Source organism: Lissotriton helveticus, chromosome 8 (assembly GCF_964261635.1).
Source record: "Lissotriton helveticus chromosome 8, aLisHel1.1, whole genome shotgun sequence".
Taxonomy (NCBI): domain Eukaryota; kingdom Metazoa; phylum Chordata; class Amphibia; order Caudata; family Salamandridae; genus Lissotriton; species Lissotriton helveticus.
The window spans coordinates 1,173,985,067-1,174,004,437 of NC_136069.1; the positions used below are offsets into that span (position 1 = coordinate 1,173,985,067).

The 19,371-nt window shown below is 46.3% G+C and overlaps 1 protein-coding gene across 1 annotated transcript in view; it reads left to right on the top strand.

Moving 5' to 3' along the window:
* Nucleotides 1-19,371, top strand: part of TXLNG (taxilin gamma) — a 256,979-nt gene that overhangs the window by 68,211 nt on the left and 169,397 nt on the right. The gene's annotated exons all lie outside the window — the stretch shown is intronic.

The following is a 19,371-nucleotide window of genomic DNA, read 5'->3' on the forward strand; positions in this document are numbered from 1 at the left end:
TTGATCGTTTTTTGTGGCTCTGACCCTCGGGACTCTGTTCTCTCTTGGATCTTCTTGAGCTACTCAACATCCTCCATAATACCTTCAACAGATCCTTTCTAGTCTCTAGTCTTGGAAAAAGACTTCCCTTCTCTATGAAATATTAGCCTTGGAAAACATTTGGAAAACGTGCGTTAACAGCATGGTGGTCCTACAGATTTCTCGGAACACAGACTTCTTGCATGATCACCTGGGATGGTATCCTGGCGCTGAGCAGCTGAGTATAGCCAAACCAAGGGCCAAGTGGGACTGCTCAAATTCATGCCTTCAGCGTCTTGTGGAATTCAACAAGTGAGAAGGGGACTCTTATGTGTAGCAAGCTGGCTGTAGAAATTTAGGCGTGTGCCATGACCTGGGAAATGTTTGTTGGTCTTTCACATTACAGTAGTTTACATCCACAGATTGCTCAGCTGGATTTTGTTCATCATGGTCTTGCAGTTGGTCATTACTACTCATCTCATGGTTTTGCTGTAGTCCTGTGGATTTGGAATTTCTGACTCCAGTGAGTCTGCATGGTTGCATGCTTCAATTAAATGGGCACTATGCACACAGACAGAGAGGAAGTTATATTGGTTAAGCCATTTACCAGAGAGATGTGCTTCTTGCAACATACAAGAAAATGTTACAACTTGCAATACAAGGGTCCACTGGCAGAATATATGCATTGATCTTTGAGGTTGAAATTGTCATCCCCTACTCCAGAGCAGGGTTGAATGTGCTGAAGGGCAACTGTATTTTGATAGGGTGAATAAGGTGACCATTGAAGATTGTTTAAAATTGAAAAGCAGATCTTTATGTTCGAGGCATATGAGCTGCAGATTACACACTGTGCATAGATCGCCACCTAGAGTTGGGCCTGGATGTCTGCAGTTGTTTTTGTCTTGAAAAGTCTTTGGAAGTCATGGGACTCTTCCTTTGGACAATAATGGGCATCGGCTCCATCCTTAGATTGTTTTTTTCCGCCACCGGGCTCGGATTTGTTTCCTGCGCTCCGTGTTGGAACCAATTTTCCTTCGGCGCGCAATCCTCACCAGCTTCAACGGTATTGTTTCCAAAGTCTTCGATTCCGGTCGTCGACTAAGGCCTTCAGGCCTACCTAGGCCTCATCTTCCAGCTCATGGAAAGGACGCATTTAAAAAGTGTCCTCGATGTGGGTCGAAGTTTCCCCACACCGATCTCCATGAGGTGTGCAACCTTTGCCTCTCACCGGTGCATGAGGCCAGAGACTGTTCCGCATGTGCCTCTTTCCGCTCCAAGAAGACGATCCGGGACAACGACCTCGAAGAACAATGCTTTGATCCGAGACGATATCTTTGAAGAGGGTGTCGACGTCCCAGAGCAACAACAAGAACATGGCGTTGACAGTAACTCAGAGGCCGAAGATTCAGACGTCGAGGACAACACTCCGACACAGAGGGTCGTAACTAAGAACGTCGACCCCGACCCTTCCTTGACACCTTCTAAAAAGGCTACGGTCAGACCCTCGCGCCCAGGTACACACAGAGACACTGCTTCCCATGCCCTGCCTTCGAGCTCGGCAAAGAAGCCTAATAAGCCTTTATGCGACTCGGGCTCAAGTCAGCCTACCCCTAGTGCCGGTGCACACCTACTGGCACCGAAAAAAAAGCATAGTCTTCCTCCACGCCAGCTGCTTCCACACCTAAGCACTCTGGGCCGAAGACTCGCACCAGCTCCTCGGCACCAAAAACACACATGGAGCTGAGCAAGAGATTGCCACCAGACTCCCAAGCTTCGGAGCCGACAAAACCATCGGAGCCGACAAAACCATCGGAGCCGTCAAAAACATTGGAGCCGACACAACCATCGGAGCCGACAAAGACAAATGTTCCACCGGCTATAGACACTGCTAGAGGACATGTTTCAAAGCCGAAAGACCCTCCCAGCTCTGCGCTGAGAAAGCCCTCGGCACCAAAAGATCTACCTCCCACAGAGGACTTATTCCATCCAGACCCTACACAAAAGACTCTGGTTAAAGATACAAAAACTGATCGACTAACTCTTAGTTCTAAAAAACGACCATTGGACACGCCTGCACCTGCTCCTCATCCAAAGAAAAAGGACTTTGCAACCTCTCCTTTAAGGATACCTTCTCCATCTCCTCCTCCACCTCATATCCCTTCACCACCTCCTCCCCCATCACTCCCCTACACCTTCTCCTACTCCGTTAGCAAACAATGATAACAGGGATGACACCTCTGATGACACAGGGGGTGGTGCAGACAGTGAACCACCAGATCATTCTAGTCATCCTGGCTCACCTGATCCTTGGGATGATTATAGCACCCCAGATGTCTCTAACGTCCCACAAGACAATATATATCCCTCCAGGCCTTCCCCACCAGAGAATACTATGAGATTTAACCAACTAGTACATAGGGCTGCCCAATACCATGGGGTTGACCTACATATTGACCCAGTAGAAGAAGACTTCCTCCTCGATACCTTTACCAACGCACAAAGGTCCACTTTGATTTTACCCATACTTAAAGGTGTTATTAAGCACGCGCCAGAAGTCTTTAAAGACCCAGTTAGACCTCGAACCATCAACCCCTGAATTGAGAAAAAATATAAGGCTGCCCCTTCAGCTCCAGCCTACATTAAAGGGCCTGCACCATTAGATTCCATTGTAGTCTCTAGTGCTGGGGCACCACTACCTTGGTGATGTAAATCCATGTGTATGTCTTGCAAGCCAATTGTAGAGGCACCATGATTGTTTAGGAAAACATCCAAAAGTATACTATACAATGCACACATTTACATCCTGGAATAAAATTCTTAGTAAGCGTCGTATATTGTGCAAATGTGAATTTGTGTGTGCATAGTGGGAATATTCATTCGAGCATTGCATAATCAGAAAATATCAGAATTTGCCAATTGGCATGATACATGCAAATTATGTTAATGACAATGCCAGCACGTGTTTTGGGACCCTATTTGCCAACAAGCAAAAAGATATCTTAAAAAGAATCTGTATTCACAATAAAAAAAATGATATACAACTCTGAAAATAAAATGTAAGTACAAGTAGTCCTATTTGCCAGTCCTGCATAGAACATGTTTGAATTAATTTAATTTCTCTAATAAAGTTTTAATGACGATGCAAGCTCCTCTGTGCGTGAGTCTTTACAGACAATTTGAGTCTTGGTTTAAATTGTCAAAATGAATTCTTCAAACTTGGAACCCAAGGCTTCCTTCGGATGACCTTGTGCTCAACCAGTAAATGCTCTTTTTCCATCTTGGAGTGCGACTTGTGCCTTTTGGTGTTTTGAAGTTTCAGCACTGTCTTTTCAATAATTATAATTTGCAGGTGAACCATGTGTTGATCGTACTGAGGCAGTGTTTGGGTGCCCTCATGTTTTTGTGGTGCTAACCTGTTTATTAGGGAGGCTACTTTCTGGCAGATCTAGCCAATTAAGGAATTTAGTGTTTTACTTGTTGATTTGTAAAGTTGTTAAAATATGCTTCATTGAGATCTTTCAGATGTTGATTAGATATGGTATTTTGGTAGATTTTTACTTGAGTGAGGCTTACATCACAGGACTGGGAGATGCAGAGCTATAAAGTATGGTCTAACCATTTCTACGGTTGGGTAAGAGTATTGGTATGTTCAGTTATGAGTTAATATTACATCAAGTGTATGACTCACTGTCTTTGTTATACCTATGGCAACATAGGTGAATTTTAGTCTATTTGTTTGTTATCTACTTCATAGTATTCTGTTGCTGGGTTAATCTGCCCACATGTTGAAGCTACCAGTCAGTGCTAAATGTTAAGCTTATAATACCAGATTGTGGATTTAAACCAGGAATTTGAAGTTGAATCTTGATGGAGAACTTATTGTTGAATAATGGAATTGTATGTTAATTGTGCATCTTGCAACCATTACGAACATGATGATTTAAGTTTAACATCCTCTCTCCGGACCTCCTCTTTTGGCTTCTATTACCATGGATCATTACAAAACCTGCGGGGGAATAAGACTGTTAAAAATAATAAATGTTTCTCTAACCATTCTTTGTGCCGTCTTTATAACTCAATCTAGAACATCCAAGTATTGACTGAGAGCGCGAGAAATCTCTATAGGGCAGGATAAATTGGATGTGAGTTGGAAAAACTGTTAAGGTAAAAGCATAATCAGACATTTTATGTAATTATGAGCACCTCCTGTGCCAGTAACAAGTGAGACTCCCTATTCAAGGTCCATTCCCTGTGAGGCACATCCTCAGAAGCTAAGCAAAGCTACAGCTGATAAATATGGATAGTTGAAGGGTTCCGGCAGCACAATCATTTTCTTTACTGCTTTACTCATCATATTCCATCCAAAATGTGTCTATCCATAACGACAGAAATATGTTCACTATCAGGAATTTATTTATCAACTTTCACTTCAACATAATTTTGGGACATATAACTGACAGGACAGATAAGACTGTGGAAATGTACCTTCTTAAGGGTACACTGGTGCAGGGTCACCCTCGTATCCACGGGTTCCAAAGACTAACAAACAGAGATCGGCACTGGATTTGAAATAAAATAAGTCTATTAATCACTCATAAGTGGGACCTTGTCCACACAACACTCAAGTGATGCAGGAGGTAGTGCACTGAATTCACAAACCATTGTCCCTTTTTATACCAGTTTTCTTGCAATGTAAGCATGTGAACAGAAATGGAAAGAACAAGTTTAGAAATAGCTATCAGCAAACAAGGGCAGATGAATGACTACGTGGTCAGCAAAGTGGTAGGGGGAGCAGGAATGCTTATGGCAGCAGTAAATGGTCAGCAGTTAACATCTGAGACCAGGTGCACTGGCAGCAACAAACCTCCATCACGTACATTGCTTAGCCATGTCAGGAGGTCAACTAAAATAGATAACCCAAGCAGAGTGAAAAGACGAACAGCAGAGGATGAAAGAATTACGAAGGAAACGAAATGGACACCACAGCCAAAATGGCTATAGCTTATGTGAAGTAAAATATTACACGTTTCCACAAGACCTATGATAAATATAACAAAATAACCAAAATCGCCATTTTGCAATATGATTGAAAAGTCCTCTATAATCCCACAATAGATCAGGTGCTGCCGCGATACATAATAGACATCATCACAGACAAATTGCTGAGCTTTATTGAAGTGATGCCCGTCTTTACCCGTTCCTCATTTCAGAAGATAATCCAATTGTTCACAGCAAGGGCTTATTCCGTGCAGCTCCTGTATCTTCTAGTCCAAGGTCTTTAGGGAAGCCCAAGCCTGTCACCCTAGTCATAATGGAGGCTACAATATTCAAAAGATTTGCTTTCTTTTCTGTCCCACCTAAAGAGACGTATGAAATTCCAGTATAGGTGGTTAGTTGGCAGACTAAACATCCTCTGACTTCACTGGATTCAAACTACACATTCTAGTTGCTCTTGTTGGTTTGCAAGAACTTTGTTCTGGTGCTGCCCTAATCAAGGCCAGCTTTGTCATGGTAATTATCACTAGAAATTGGTGGGGCTTGCTGGGGGAACCTCCCTGTAACCTTTATGGTGGGAAAGATCTGATTAAGCCCATTATATACATTTATGGGTGCTGAAGGCAGACTTCCCTAGCCTTGCAGGCTTTCCTTCCAGAAGTCAAGTTAAAGGTGTTTGTTTTTGGGAAGTTTTATTGTGCGCTGCGTGTAGCCCTTCTGGTTATTCCAGAGCACTGTAGGAAAATGAGGTCAATGGCATAGAGGGCATTGTGGGCAAATCTCAGTTTAAATCATGAGAGTTTAGGTCAACTATAGGTAATCCAGGAAAATTTTGTTTTGGGTTGTTCCAAACAAAGTCTTAAAGCTGAGTTTAGCGATTTGCTGGAGATTTTTGAGATCCTGTGTACAGTGCTCCTCATCAATGGGCTGCAAGCTTCTGTTGGGCTCCAGTCCCATTAGGCAATAAGCAAAGGGCAGAAGATTTTGAATTTAATCCTTTTCTCCACCATGAGCCAGTTAAGCGCTGTCAGAGCTGGCATTGTGTGGTCCCTCCTCCACAGCTTCAGATATGTTAGAAATGGGGTTTAAGGTTGGCTAGGGTATGCACCTAAGCCAGGCAGAACCCACAACTATATTCAGGGCAAGTAAGTTGGACACCTTGGATAACCTTCCTTTCTGATGACAGGTGATGGATCTTCATATACATATTGAAGTGCTTTCTGGCCTTGTATGCCTTACTTCCAGTGGACAAGTTGTTCGTTATAAACCCCGAAAATATTGCCCATTTGTCAACCCTTTCCAATCTGATGGATAGTGTAGGATCTTCAAGAGTGGATCTTTTCCCGGGATAACCTCCACGTCGCACGCAGTTTAGGTATGCTCTAGCCAGAAAGCAGACTGCCATAGCTGACGTCTACACTTGTACCTCAATTAGGAATTCAATAGGGCAAGCTTAGATGTTTTTTATTTTTAAACTTATTTTTGAGCATTCTAAAAGCAGTACCATCTCAACAGTGCAGACCATTAAGTTGTAGCGACAATAATGCTGATGTAAAAGTGCACGAGAGGTTTACATTTCTTAACAAAGGGTAAACCGGAGCAGTGCATGTAAGTACATGTGAACAGATAAAGAAAGGAATAAACAGAAGAGTATGAGGAAACAACAAAAGCTTGCACGCTGCAGACTCATAAGAAGCGTCCACGATCTTTCAACACACATACAGGTGTCCGTCGTCGCGAACGGTACAAAGTGAGCACCAGTATTGCAGGCGAATGGCGGAACCAGGGGGAGGAGGAAGAATTAGGGGGGGGCAGTCGGAGGGTCATGCCTGCAACTACATGCAGTCCGTGTCAGGAGGAGCATTACTGGCAAAGTGAGTCGAGGGTGCTGGTCTAAGAAGTGGGTTCGAAAAATGTACTAGCCCGCTCGCAAATGCGAGTCAATTTCTTTCAGGGTGAGACAGTTTTCAGGGCTACTTGACTGGCCTGGCAAGTGAGTTCTGTCGCCGTGCTAAAGTGCAGTGCTGGTAGAAGGCTCTAGAGGGCAGCTGGGTGAAATATTCATGAACTGATGTGACTAAATGCTGAAAAAGCAAATGTTTTATTGGCTGATTGCAACGCGGGTTCGGTCTACTGATGCCTAATTGCAATCAGATGGTAGCTAATCTCCGCACAGTAAAGTGTATGGGTGCATGTTTACACGCTTCTCATTGGCTGATTACAATGAGGCCACGGCAGGATATACTGCCTGACAAGGGTGTTAACTGCCTTTGCCAACCCCTGTACCCAATTCACTTGACCATAGGCAGGCCATGAAGGACACTGGCGCCCTAGCGGAGCAGAAGTTCTCCTCATGCACCTGGGGTGTTTAACCATGATCCAGGGAGCCTTTTGAGTGGAGCTCTGCCCGTGATGTGAGCCTGCGCCTGCCGGAGGCGGCTCGATCTCTCTGCGGGGGGCCCTATGGTAGGTGCGCTTGGATGGGGACACAGCCGTGGGTGAGGGGCTCTTTCTCCAATGTTTGGGAGGGTGGCTTTGAAGGGGATTAACGCACAGTGGGGGCTATTGTTACGCATGTTTTGTTTCAGACTTCAAGTCTTCTATCCTGGAAAAGCACAAACTTACCGGCAACGTGAATAAACCTACTTGAATAGAAATTAGGCATAATTATAATTCACGTGTGTGATCACATTAGCACTGTGAACTGCCTGTGATCAGAAGGTTGATAGTGCTCAGAGAACCAGAGCTAGATGAGGCACATGAGAAAGGTGAAGTTTGAGATCTCGAAACTGCAAAGCATTCATGGAATCTACCTAAAGGGTGGCACAGGCGGCCAGAGGGCACTCACTGCACATGCCTTGTCCAGTGGTAGCTCGTGAGGTGCCAACAAGCTGCCTGCGGTGCTCATCAAGGAGCCAGATGTCAGTGCAGAAAATTGTGTTTTCTCATAGATTAGAAGTTGGATTACCCAGCTCTGAAAGGCGGGTGAAGTCGGGGGTGCAACCGCGGGATGCAGAGGGTAAACAGCGGCCTACAATTCCCTCTGTTATTGTAATTACAAAAATATTTAGCTGCATAATACGATCTATAGTTAGGAAGGAGTGAATGGGTGGGTTGGCAAAGATAAAAGTGGCATAAATATAAGGAGGCTGGAGAAAAGTGATCAAGAACGAAAATATACGTCTACTACAAATTGTACAACCAACCACGTTAAACGCATATCTTTTTATTTCCTTGGGTGATTCTCTGCAATTAACTGTATATTAAGCACGACCGTTCATGAGAAAGACCTGGTTTGCGCCGACTTCATTAAATTAAAAGGTTAGGCCGTGGAGCCCACCAGGAAGTGAAACAGATGTAAGGGCAGGTTGTAATATCATTCTATGGTGTGAAATCGCACAAAGAGGCTTCACCGTCGCTTGACAGACAGGTCCCCACGTCAGCGACCAGCAGAGGAGAGTGATGGAAAATGACTGTCATGTCAAGAGCAAGCAGGGCAGTATTGTTTATATGGCCCTCGTTGTGCTTACACAGCATGCCTGGTCTGATAGGAGGGACATAAAATACAATTGCAAGACCACGTAAAAACTTTCCAGTCAGACAATTACTACTGTTACAAGCCATGGTGCGATATGCCCTTTCCTAGGCCGTGCTGTAGTATGTTTAAGGTACAGCAGTGTACCGAGTACTGGGAAGAGTGTTTATCCGGGGCCGTACTCTAATATGTTTACGGTCCAGCGGTGTACCCGAGTACTGCTAAGAGTATTCATCTAGGGCCACGCTCTAGTTTAATGTACAGTGTATCCAAGTACTGCTAAGAGTGTTTATCTAAGGCAGAGCTCTAGCATGTTTAAGGTTCAGTGGTGTACCCGAGTAATGCTGAGTGTTTACCGGAGGCCGTGCTTGTAACTTTCAAAACATTGCAGTGAGAATAGTAATGAGGCTAAAAAAATAGATCATGTCTTACTAGTCATAGATCAACGGCACTGAAAATGTTTTGAAGAAAATCTGTATGCAACCAATTAGTGGGTCGTGTGCATTAATGTTAGGTCGAGTAGAAAATTGTAGTCCCTAGAACTGCAGGTCAAGTAAGATTTTTAAGATTTGTCGAGCCCTGGTTCTGCACTGAGAGATGGAGGTGGCTGGTCAGTCAAGAGGGGGGATAGAGGCATCTACCCCAGATTTGAAGGCTTCACGTAGAAGCCCTGGTGGTATTGCCCTACCATGGTTGGGGCGAGGTTGACTGTGAAGAAGCATGTCTCATTATGTGAGTGAGGCTTCCTCTTCCAGTAAGATTGTGCTTTCTTCTCCTCTTGGGCTTACCCCATCCACGCCAGAATGTTGGTAATTTAAAGTATCAGTGATTTGTACCATAACACTGATAAAAATAGCATTGCTGAAGCCACCATACCTTTGTGTTTTAGGTTCAAGGAGGGTGTCCCATTAGTGTGAAATTGTATATTTCTGGAGGCCTTGTAGCTCCTCCGACTGGAAGGCTGATCCCTCAGCCGTTGACCACACCTCCACCATCCGAGCCCAAGCATGCGGCCGAGGAAGGGGCCCTCTAATTCCAAGAAAGTGATCCCCTTCTTAGCCAAGCAAAGTGCTAAGTTGAGAAATCTTGCTAAATAGACCAAGGGCTCAAACACCCCAAGTAAATAGTGTGGGGACCACAGTGGTGTGGGAGGGGCAGGCAGTGACAAAAGGCCAGTAATCAAACAGGTGAGGACATGGCCAGAACATGTGTATGAAGTATGCATCCTCGGAAAGGTAACGGGGACAGGAAGTGTCTGTGCCATGGAAGAACTGGTTGACCTTCGCAGGGGTGAGATACGCCCTTTGCACAATATAGATCTATATTTATTTGAACCGGGCATTAAAATTAATACAGTTCTATATAGTAGCAGTATAAGCCAGGGCCACGGCCAATTCTGCATCACTACACACCCTATCTTATCCATGTTCCATTGGTCACGGATTGTCAGGAGATGCAAGCATGTGTTTGTGCAGTGCTTCGGTAAACCCTGTGACCAGGTGGTACCTCATACCCAGCAGATGTAGGTATTGAAGCACCTGATGGGTGCTCAGCTAAGGCTTCAGGGTCCTCCAGTGTACTTGTAGTGTATTAATAATTGAGTTGTATGTGAGGTACTGCCCGGGCGATATACCTGTTTGGTCTCGCAGTACAACAAATGGGATGAGTGCAGCATCAGAAAAAAGGTCACCCAGGGTATGGAGGCCCACCTTGTGCCAGTGGGCGATTGCGCCACTGTGAGATGCCCCTGCCCCTTTGGTGTACCGAGTAGTCGGCAACACGGGGGCATATGAGACCGATGATTTAATGAGACAGTCAGCTTTGAAAGCAATGCAATGACAGACAAGAGATGCATGGATGGGATGGGAGCACCTGCAAGGGGGTGAGAGGTACAGAAGGCGCTTCAGATCCACAGGGGAGATGTCTGTGTTCCCATGACATCCAGGTTGCGCTCTGCAAACCCACATGCCATCCAGTGAAGTTGGGCAGTGAGGTAGTAGTGTTCAAAGTTAGGAGCAGATACTGTTTTGTTAGCGCCACCTGACGTCCATTGCAGTGGCAGGTAGTCGCCAAGCGTGCCCTCGAGCGCGACAAAGAAAGATTTCCGCTTGTATTTTGGGACGTTAATGAAATGTTAAATTAGTTGTGGCCGGATCGCCATTTTGGGCAAAGCAATGTGTCCTGCCACCGACCGCGGCATGGTCTTCCAGAATATTTTCCCACGGAGAGATGACAGCACCCGGCATATATATATCCTGTGCTGCTACATTCTAGGCAGGATACTTTCGGGGCCGCGCAGAGCGAAGGTGGCATCAGCGCCTCAGAGCAAAGGTACCATGTCTGTATTGGGGGGGAGCTTTGTTATCCCAACATTCCTGAGCAGACTGGCCGGGTAGTGATCGGAGTGCGTTCTCCCTAAGTAGTTGGTGTGTTATTCACTTACGTGGCTGGGTTGGCAGAAGAGACAATGCCTTCAGTGCGCACATCAGGGGTGTGGAATTTATTAAAATATATTCATAATTCTACTTGTCCTGTAACAAAATCCACTTGTGCCTTTGGTGCCATGTAGTGCGGCGTCAAATTATGGCAGCAATCTCATTATAAAAGCTGATATAACTCTCTGATTATGCCAGGGCTCATACCATAGTAGTGTTTGAATTCTAATAATCCCTTTATGTTGCCACTTTTCCACAGATCTACATACTGGGACTGAAGGTAGTGGCAAGCAATAGTTCCAGGGTTGAAATGCCCATTTTGAGTCTGTGCAAACTTACTAGCCTGCATGTTTTAAGGGTTTTCAACAACTCTTCTCTAATCTTTTCCCATACTGATAAATGTTGGAAATTTACTCCGGATAATGGCAGATGTAAACCTTCTTCCAGAGTTGGGGGAAAAAGTGGTTGGAGGGAAAATGAACTTGCAAACACTCAGGTTTTCGCATGAGCAAATCTACACATGCATATTTGCTCATGCTAAAATGCAGTTCACAGATATTTTGTAGGAGTACTCTTTCTTGCCCTACTTCTGTAAATTCTTGTGAATTCATGAAAGCCATATAGCTGCACTTAATGCAAGGATATATACCACGGGTGCACTGTTAAGACTTTCTTTAATAATTGGGCACCTAATTTGGGCTGGCGTTAACCATGACCTTTTTGTGTTTTTTAAAATTCTCTCTCTCTGTATCTGCTGGCTTCACTGTAAGTGACAGCATTCCGCTCTTTCACAAGGAGCATATCGGCACACAAAGTAGTTTTGATCAGTGCCAGAATCTAATGTGGCAGTGTCTGCTTTTTTGAGACAAAAAACTATTTTTGCTTTTGCCAATGATTGTTTTAATGGTGAGGGCCCGGCAGCTCTCACATCAAAAATATTTTACAAAAACCATGCCAAAACTTGCCTACTGGCTTTGCCAATGCTTGTTTATTTTTGTTTCCCATAATCTTATTGAAACTGGTTACACTGATTTTCCAATATGAATATTTTTGGGAAATACTAGCATTTTACTAAATGATGCTGCAAAGAAATGGTACCGGAAATGTTTCTGTAGTTTAGCGAAATGTTTTTTCTCTCTACTTTTGTGTTTTAGAAACATTTTATATTGAAAGCAAAGAATGATTAATCTTGCTTTCCAGCTCCTGCATATATTTGCATCCTTATACATAGCCTCATATTGCTATACTTTGAAACTGTGTACATATTTTTATACTGGAACCACTGTCAGTAGTGCAGTCAGAGCTTACATTTCCTTAGAGCGATCACCCTAATAATAAAGGCTGTCAATTAATGAACCATGAATACAAGTTTGAACAGCATTAACATATGCACACAAAGATTAACCTTACTGCAGGCAGTGCCCTTCCCTGATCCTTAATGTGGTACTGCAAACTGGCAGCCAAAGGGTTTGTGCTGCAGGGGGTTGGGCCTACTTGTCCCAAGGACAAAATACACATTAAAACAAACATGTTGCCCTTGATCGCAAACAATATGTCCTGGGCGTCGGGCTATAGGAATTCCACATCCTTGGGCACATGCAGGTCATGAGGATGGAAGTAAAAGGAGTACACCCTTTCCCCCGCATTGGTCTGGCATCATATGTCCACTGGTGCCCAATGATGTAGCAGTTACTCATCTGCTGGGCACTGGAATGCAGGGTAGACTGGGGAAGTGGGGTCGGATCTGTCCAGTAGCGGGTCGAAGACCCTTTTGAAATCCCTGCCCAGCAGCCACCGACTGCCTCATCGTTATGCTAGCACCCAGAAAATCCGTCAAGGAAGGCGGGCTGTTGAGCTCGGAGTGTATATCGTTCCAAGCAGCAAGTGACGACCCTCCGGTATGCCCTCCACGAAGAGGTTGTGGCCTTGCTGTTGCCACAAAGGGAGTTCCCGCTCTTACCCAAATTGTAACCCTCTTGGTGTAAGAGGAATAGTCAGTTGTGAACGCCTGACCTCCACCGCCGAAGAAGGCATGCAGACTCCACCTGGGTGATGTGTGTCTCTTGTAGGAATGATATGCTTGTGTGGTGGAGGTGCAGGTAAGAGTATATCTAGTATCATCTGGAGGCCGTGTACACCCCCCCCTGATGTTCCTTGTAATGCCTTATGTAGCAGGTGTCAGGTTGGGAGTTCATGCTGCAAGGTAGCAGAGTTTGGGTGTAGAATACAGGAGTATCCGAGTGTGGGTGGAAGTGTGCGGCCTAGAACAATGGAACTAGGGTGAAAATTCTATGGGCAGGGTGCAAACGGTGCCCCGTTTAAACTGAGCTTAACCATGTTAACAGTGCAGTGAGGGAGACCTGTTTAGATGTGAATGGGGGTGCTGCAAGGAGCGACCTCATGTGAAGGATACTAAAAGTGAAGGAGCCTAATATTGCAAAGGCAAGTCTAGGTAGGTCAGAAAGAGTGAGTGACAGGAGCCACCTAGTGCAGGGAGCGGCGTTCTAAAGTGGCGAGGCGGCATATCGCAAATGTCAATAAAAGATGCACGGCAGGAGAAAGAGGGGGACTGTACCAGACAAGAGGGGGGCCACATGGTGCACAGAGGCAGGCAAACAGGAGGTGTTTACCATAAGGAGTGCTAGCCCACTTGCTAACGTGTAGTAGGCCTGTGGAGGTGTAGTGGATGCGAGCAACTCAGAATTGTAAGTGGGGGTAGAAAGCAAAATATAGGGGGGCGAGAGAGGAGGAGGGTGGTCAACAGAGTCAGAAGATGTTTGCCATCTCTAGCGTAGCTGCTAGTGGCTTTGCCAAGTTTTGTAAAGTAGACCATGATGAGCTGCTGTCTACCTTGAAGGAGCGTTGGTGACTGGCGTCCAAGTCTGTGTCTTGGTCAGCAGCATGGATGGATGCCGCAGCTTCAAGGGCCAGCTTTCTCTTGTGGATCACCTGTGCCAAGTCAGGAGAACGCGGTGATTGTCGCTGCAGGGATGCCCCCCCCACCCCCAATGGTTGCACCGGCACTCTCAGGACAGAGTAGCCCAGTCTGAGGCGGGTGGTGAGGGTGCCAGTCCCAGTCTGCTGTTGGTTCAGTGAAGAAGTAGGATTTTTAATCGAGAGCCACTCGTGGGCGTACTGGGAATAGCAAAGAGTATTATAGGTGAAGCTCTTGCAGTTTATGCTTGCCATGTTGGAATGTAGCTCTCTGGCACTGCACCAATAGTGTGTAGTGTGTCCACTAACAGGGGGCCGTCAGTGCGAGAAGCGCAGAGTATAGCGTCTGTCCCTGAAGTGTAGGAGCTTGAGAACCTCCAGGCACAGGGGGACCTGGCAGAGGTCGACAAACTGGCACCCTCTGCCAATTGAAAAGAAGGCGAATAAGACGTTGGATGGTGTGAAGGATCTGAGCTAGTCTTCCATGTAGGCCTCTGCGTTTTGTCCCTCCACATTTTGGGAAGGCCCACAACACGAAGGCTGCTCTTGCGTGAGCTTCACTCCACATCAGCTCAAGCTTCCAGTAGCTTAACACAATGCTGTAGCAATCACACACTCTTGTGAGGGACTGACACCGGTTGCAGGTCATCTATTTCGTACTCCGCACCAGCCACTCTGTCTGCTAGTTTCCTGTGTCCGTCACAGAGGATATTGAAGTCCACTGCCAGAGAGCTAATATTGTTTACCATGGAGACATGTGACATCTCAATTGCCTCAAGGACTATATCTAGCTTGTCCTCAGCAGGCAGCTGTGGCGCACTGCCGGGAGGGTCAGTTCCTATCTCTGCAGCCGCGTAGTCTCCAGTGCGAGCAGTCTGGAAAGATACAACAGATCGAAGGCGCACCATCGCAGAAGGTCCAAGCTCTACTCTGGTAGGTGGAACCAGGTGCGCACCGAAGGTGTTTCTGTGCACCGGCCAATGAACACCCCGCTTCCCTGCCACTGACCATGGATCACCGCAGAGCAGCTGAGTCGGTGAGTTCAGCTGGGGCTGCTCTTTACGCGTCATTGCAGTCCTCAGGCCAAGCTGTGCGTAGGCGCACCCGTGTAGCAGCTGGCCCAACAGGGGAAAAACCTTTTTAACCCGCATCTCCCTTGACCTGTGCGCCGCGTCGCCCCACTTTTTTCGAGGATGAGGGGGATAATAAGCCCGGCCTCCGAAGAAGCTGATGAAGGTATTCTAATCAAATACGCCAGGTGTTTCGAAATGCCTCCAGTAAAATATTCCTAGTTAATTCTTTACTCATGCCTTTTTTAGAGAACCCTCTCATTTTTGTATCCCACTTACAGTACTGGATAGCACGCCTATGCATGTAGGCCCCATTGCCAACGTGTTTATGCACTTGAAGAATGTTTGCATGCACTTCTATTTCTACCCCTGTCATACGTTCCAGCACACCGGTCTCAGCAGGGTGACTCATGATTTTTTAACCCAAATGCAGCTTTATTTTAGCTGTCTCCTCCCTAAAATTGCCCCCCTGTTCAATGCAAGCAAAATATATTCCTCAACTTATTTTTTTAAATATATAAACTTATTTCTTTCTTACTTCCAAATGTTGGCATTATGCCGTAGATGGTGTTTTACTTCCCTGTGCTCATGGAGAGAGCAGGCCTGTCCGGAAAGGTATGCGCACTGGAAGAAATGTGAACTGGAAGTTACCTATGGTTCAAGTACACGTGTCAATACTTAATAGCACTTCGGGCCTGAATGCGACTTTTGGCGGAGCAGGCATCATGCCACCGCCGCGCCCAATACTGCCAAGAGTCACTGTCGCCACCCGCCAGATTATATGCAATTTTGGGGTCTGCCAGGCGGCGTGGCTGTCCTGTGGCAGTGCTGTTTAAAGGCTCATTGTGAGCATTAAACAGCACCACTACGGGAACGCCATTGCACGTTCTTGCACGCTAAGGAATGCACCATGTCGTGCAATCCTTCCCGTGCAGGAACTGTGGGTGCACAACTGTTGTGCCCGCTAGTGCATGCACCCCCGTGCACAGGGACAAGAGGTCTCCCCTTTCTTTACACACCACCAGCATTTACAGGGAGGAAGAACCTCCATTTTTTTTGTTTGAATATATTTTATTGGTTTTCCAGCATTTATTTTCATTACACACTTAGGTACTGAGCAAGAGGAAATGATATACATAATCTGCACAACACCATAACGACTATACAACACAATGGCAATACATGGTGAGTTGTTTAACACACATCACATTGATCGGCAGAATTGATGGAAAATATGAAAAGAAATGGTGACTTTTTGTTTCTGCAAACTTGATGCCGCATGGTGTTTTGCGCATTGTAGTCTGAGGTACGGGGATGAGATGTGGTGTGAGGCGGCATGTTCTCTCGGTCGTGCGCCTTCGGTGTATCCCCCAACGTGCAGTCGCAGCGTGAATGATCCGGATTAGACAGTCATCTGTAACTAATGCTATACTCACAACTTTATAACAAACGTGTCCAAGGGTAACTATTTTGAAACCCAAACTTTACAGAGAAGGAAAGAATAAGGAGAAGAAGATAGCTTAAAGAGGAAGGATGAGGGTAAAGGGCCGGTGTAGTGGGAAGAGTGTCAATGTGTGTCTGCAGAGGTAAACTTCCAATTCCGGGGCAAAGGTGTGGGGTGATCGAGGTCATGTGAGAGGTATGTTCCTCCCGGGGGGGGGGGGGGGGAGAGAGCGGTTCGGCAGTGCCTGATGGGCGTCGGTGTCGGGGCGGTGGGGGTTCTAAGCAGCTGTCATGTCACTACTCTGCTACAGCGCCTCGTCATACAGGTGCGGGTTGTGTCTTTCACCAAACTGAGCCGGTGCGGTGGGGCGTCAGTGGGGGCATAATGTTTTCTGTCCCAGCCATTGCCTAGGGCCGGCTTAGAGAGGGGTGCCACTTAAGTGATCCCCTGGTCCAAGCTCGCCTGCTGGAAGAATTTCAGGGTTTCGTCCCAAAGCTGTGCAATGGGGAATTTCCTCAGTCCCGCCGTCTCCTCCCTGCGCAGTACGACACCTTCCGCTCTTGCCCAGTTGTCAAAGGAAGCGTACCAGTGTTTGGCGTGTGGGGGTTCGCTCTTTTTCCACCGCTTGGTGAGCAAGCGCTTGGCTGTGACGAGTCCCGGAACCTAGCCGGTACCCAGTTGAGTTTGGTCCTCTTGTATAGTCCCAGAATACAAGCCTCCCATGTGTGTGGCAGGTCTTCGCCGGTACTTTGCTTCAGCAGGGTGGTCACTGTATCCCAGTATGTTGATATGATAGGACAGGGCCAGAGCATGTGTAGGAGGTCCGCATCAACCAGGGAGCATCTGGGGCACGCAGTGGTGGTTGCCGAGAAGAATGTATTGATCTTGTCTAGTGACAACTAAGCGCGGTGTAGTATGTAAAATTGTATGATTCTAAAGCAGAAGTTGCGTGGGATATTGATTGGGCTGGCCAGTACCACTGCCCATTCCTTGTTGGGTAGGGTGTTGTGTGTGTATCAGGAGGGCCTGCGTCAGCCAGTGGACTACGTGGGTGCCATTGCCCATGACATGGAGATATTGTATGAAGTGATGTGTCTGCAGCTCTTCAGTCATGTCTCCCCAAGGGCGCGCAAGTGTGCGCGTTATGGACGCATGAAGGAGAAATTGCCCGGCTGGTAGGCTTGTGTCCCTGGCCAGCACCTCAAAGGGAAGTAGGGCGCCGTCCGCATACAAATCGCCCAGTGTCTCCACCCCAGCCTGCACCCACCTGTCCAACATTGCCTCCGTCACCACTCCACCGTCTCTGGGGGTGCCTAATAGTGGGAGCGCTGGGGCATAAGGCTTCACCTCGCGTGTTAATTTCAAGCTACGCGGAAGCACCTGCGAGCTACAGCCACATGTAGCTGCGTCAGGCAGGGAGCTCTGGTCAGGGGGTGAAACAGCGTGCATATCTGCGTATGGGTCCAGATTGTAATGTCTGTGGCGGTGTCGTCTAGGTTCCTGCCACTCAGCCATCCTGTCACCCACTGCATCTGGGCTGCCAGGTAATACAGTTCCAGGTTGGGAACCGCGAGGCCCCCAGCCTCCGTGGGTACATAGAGCTTTGTCAATGCTACACAGGGTGTTCCAAATGAGGTTCCGGAGCGATGTCTCTAGCTCCCGAAATATCCGAGTTGGAACATATACTGGGATATTGGCATAATAGTATAATAGTCTTGGCAAGACTATCATTTTTGTTAGCGCAACGCGGCTGGGCACGTTTAGGGAGAGAGTCTTCCAAAACGTCATCTGCGCTTGCAGGGAGGAGATAGCTCTGACCAGGTTCCCCTCCAGCACGTCCAGCGGGTCTCTGTAAATGTGTATTCCGAGGTACCTAAACGTTGCATACTGATACTGACTAATTAAACACCCCTCACGTGCTGGAGGGGCTGCACGTGGAAGTTCCTGTGCATCGGTTACCTACAAGTTTGTAATCCCCTTTCTTCCCCGCCCCCTTTGGAGCTGGCGCCTTAGTGTGCGTTGCCCACGAGGCGAGGGTATGTATGGTCCTGAAGTATGCTGAGCTGACTATTGGCTCACCAAAGCAGAAACATGTTGACCTTTGTATTTTTATGTTTAGGACTTTTTGGTTCAAATTAACTCAATCACTTATATGTCCGTTTTTCACTTGTGTTTTTAATGGAGTTAGAACTACCCCTTTATTAAAAGAATTACTTTAGTTTGGGGAGTAGTCCACACTCCTTTCAACTTGCACTTTTCACTCTGTTGGGTACTATTTTACGTACTTACAATGAGGACCCAATGAAGACAACTGGCTACCGACTTTCAGTTGGTGCCTGAGAGTTCTTTTTCTTCACTGTGTTTGCAAAACCCATCTGACTGTTCACTCTGTTCTTGACTCAATCCTTTGGTGGTGGTAATTAAGTTTCTTTAACCCCCCACTTTTGTTTTAGGTACTCTTCTGTTGTTTTGATTCAAAAGGTGGCTTAGCCACACTAATCGCAGTTACTTCACCTCTGACCTTAAAGAAAACGTTTATTTTATCGCAATATTATCAGCTTTTGTATTTTTATTCGAAAAGAAACCAGGCCATTGTTGTAATAAACTTTTACAATAATATTTTTGATAAAACAAAGAGTAAGGTTATCAAGCTATTAGAAAGTGATTTGGACCTTTTCTTGAAGGGAGTAGAAGGGGACTACATTTTAGTTTGGGCGCTGGATTTTAACTGTGTTAAATGTGACTTTGAGGTTGGAGAACCCTGTGGGTATTGTGATCACTTTGGCAAAAGGATTTCACATTTTTCACATGACTTGTACTGGGAAGCCATTAATAATGCAGTGCATAAATATGATCTAGTAGCTTTAGAAGCCACTACTCCAGATGGTGAAATAAACATACACACTTTTGTAGGAACAAGGTCATCCTCAAACATAGATC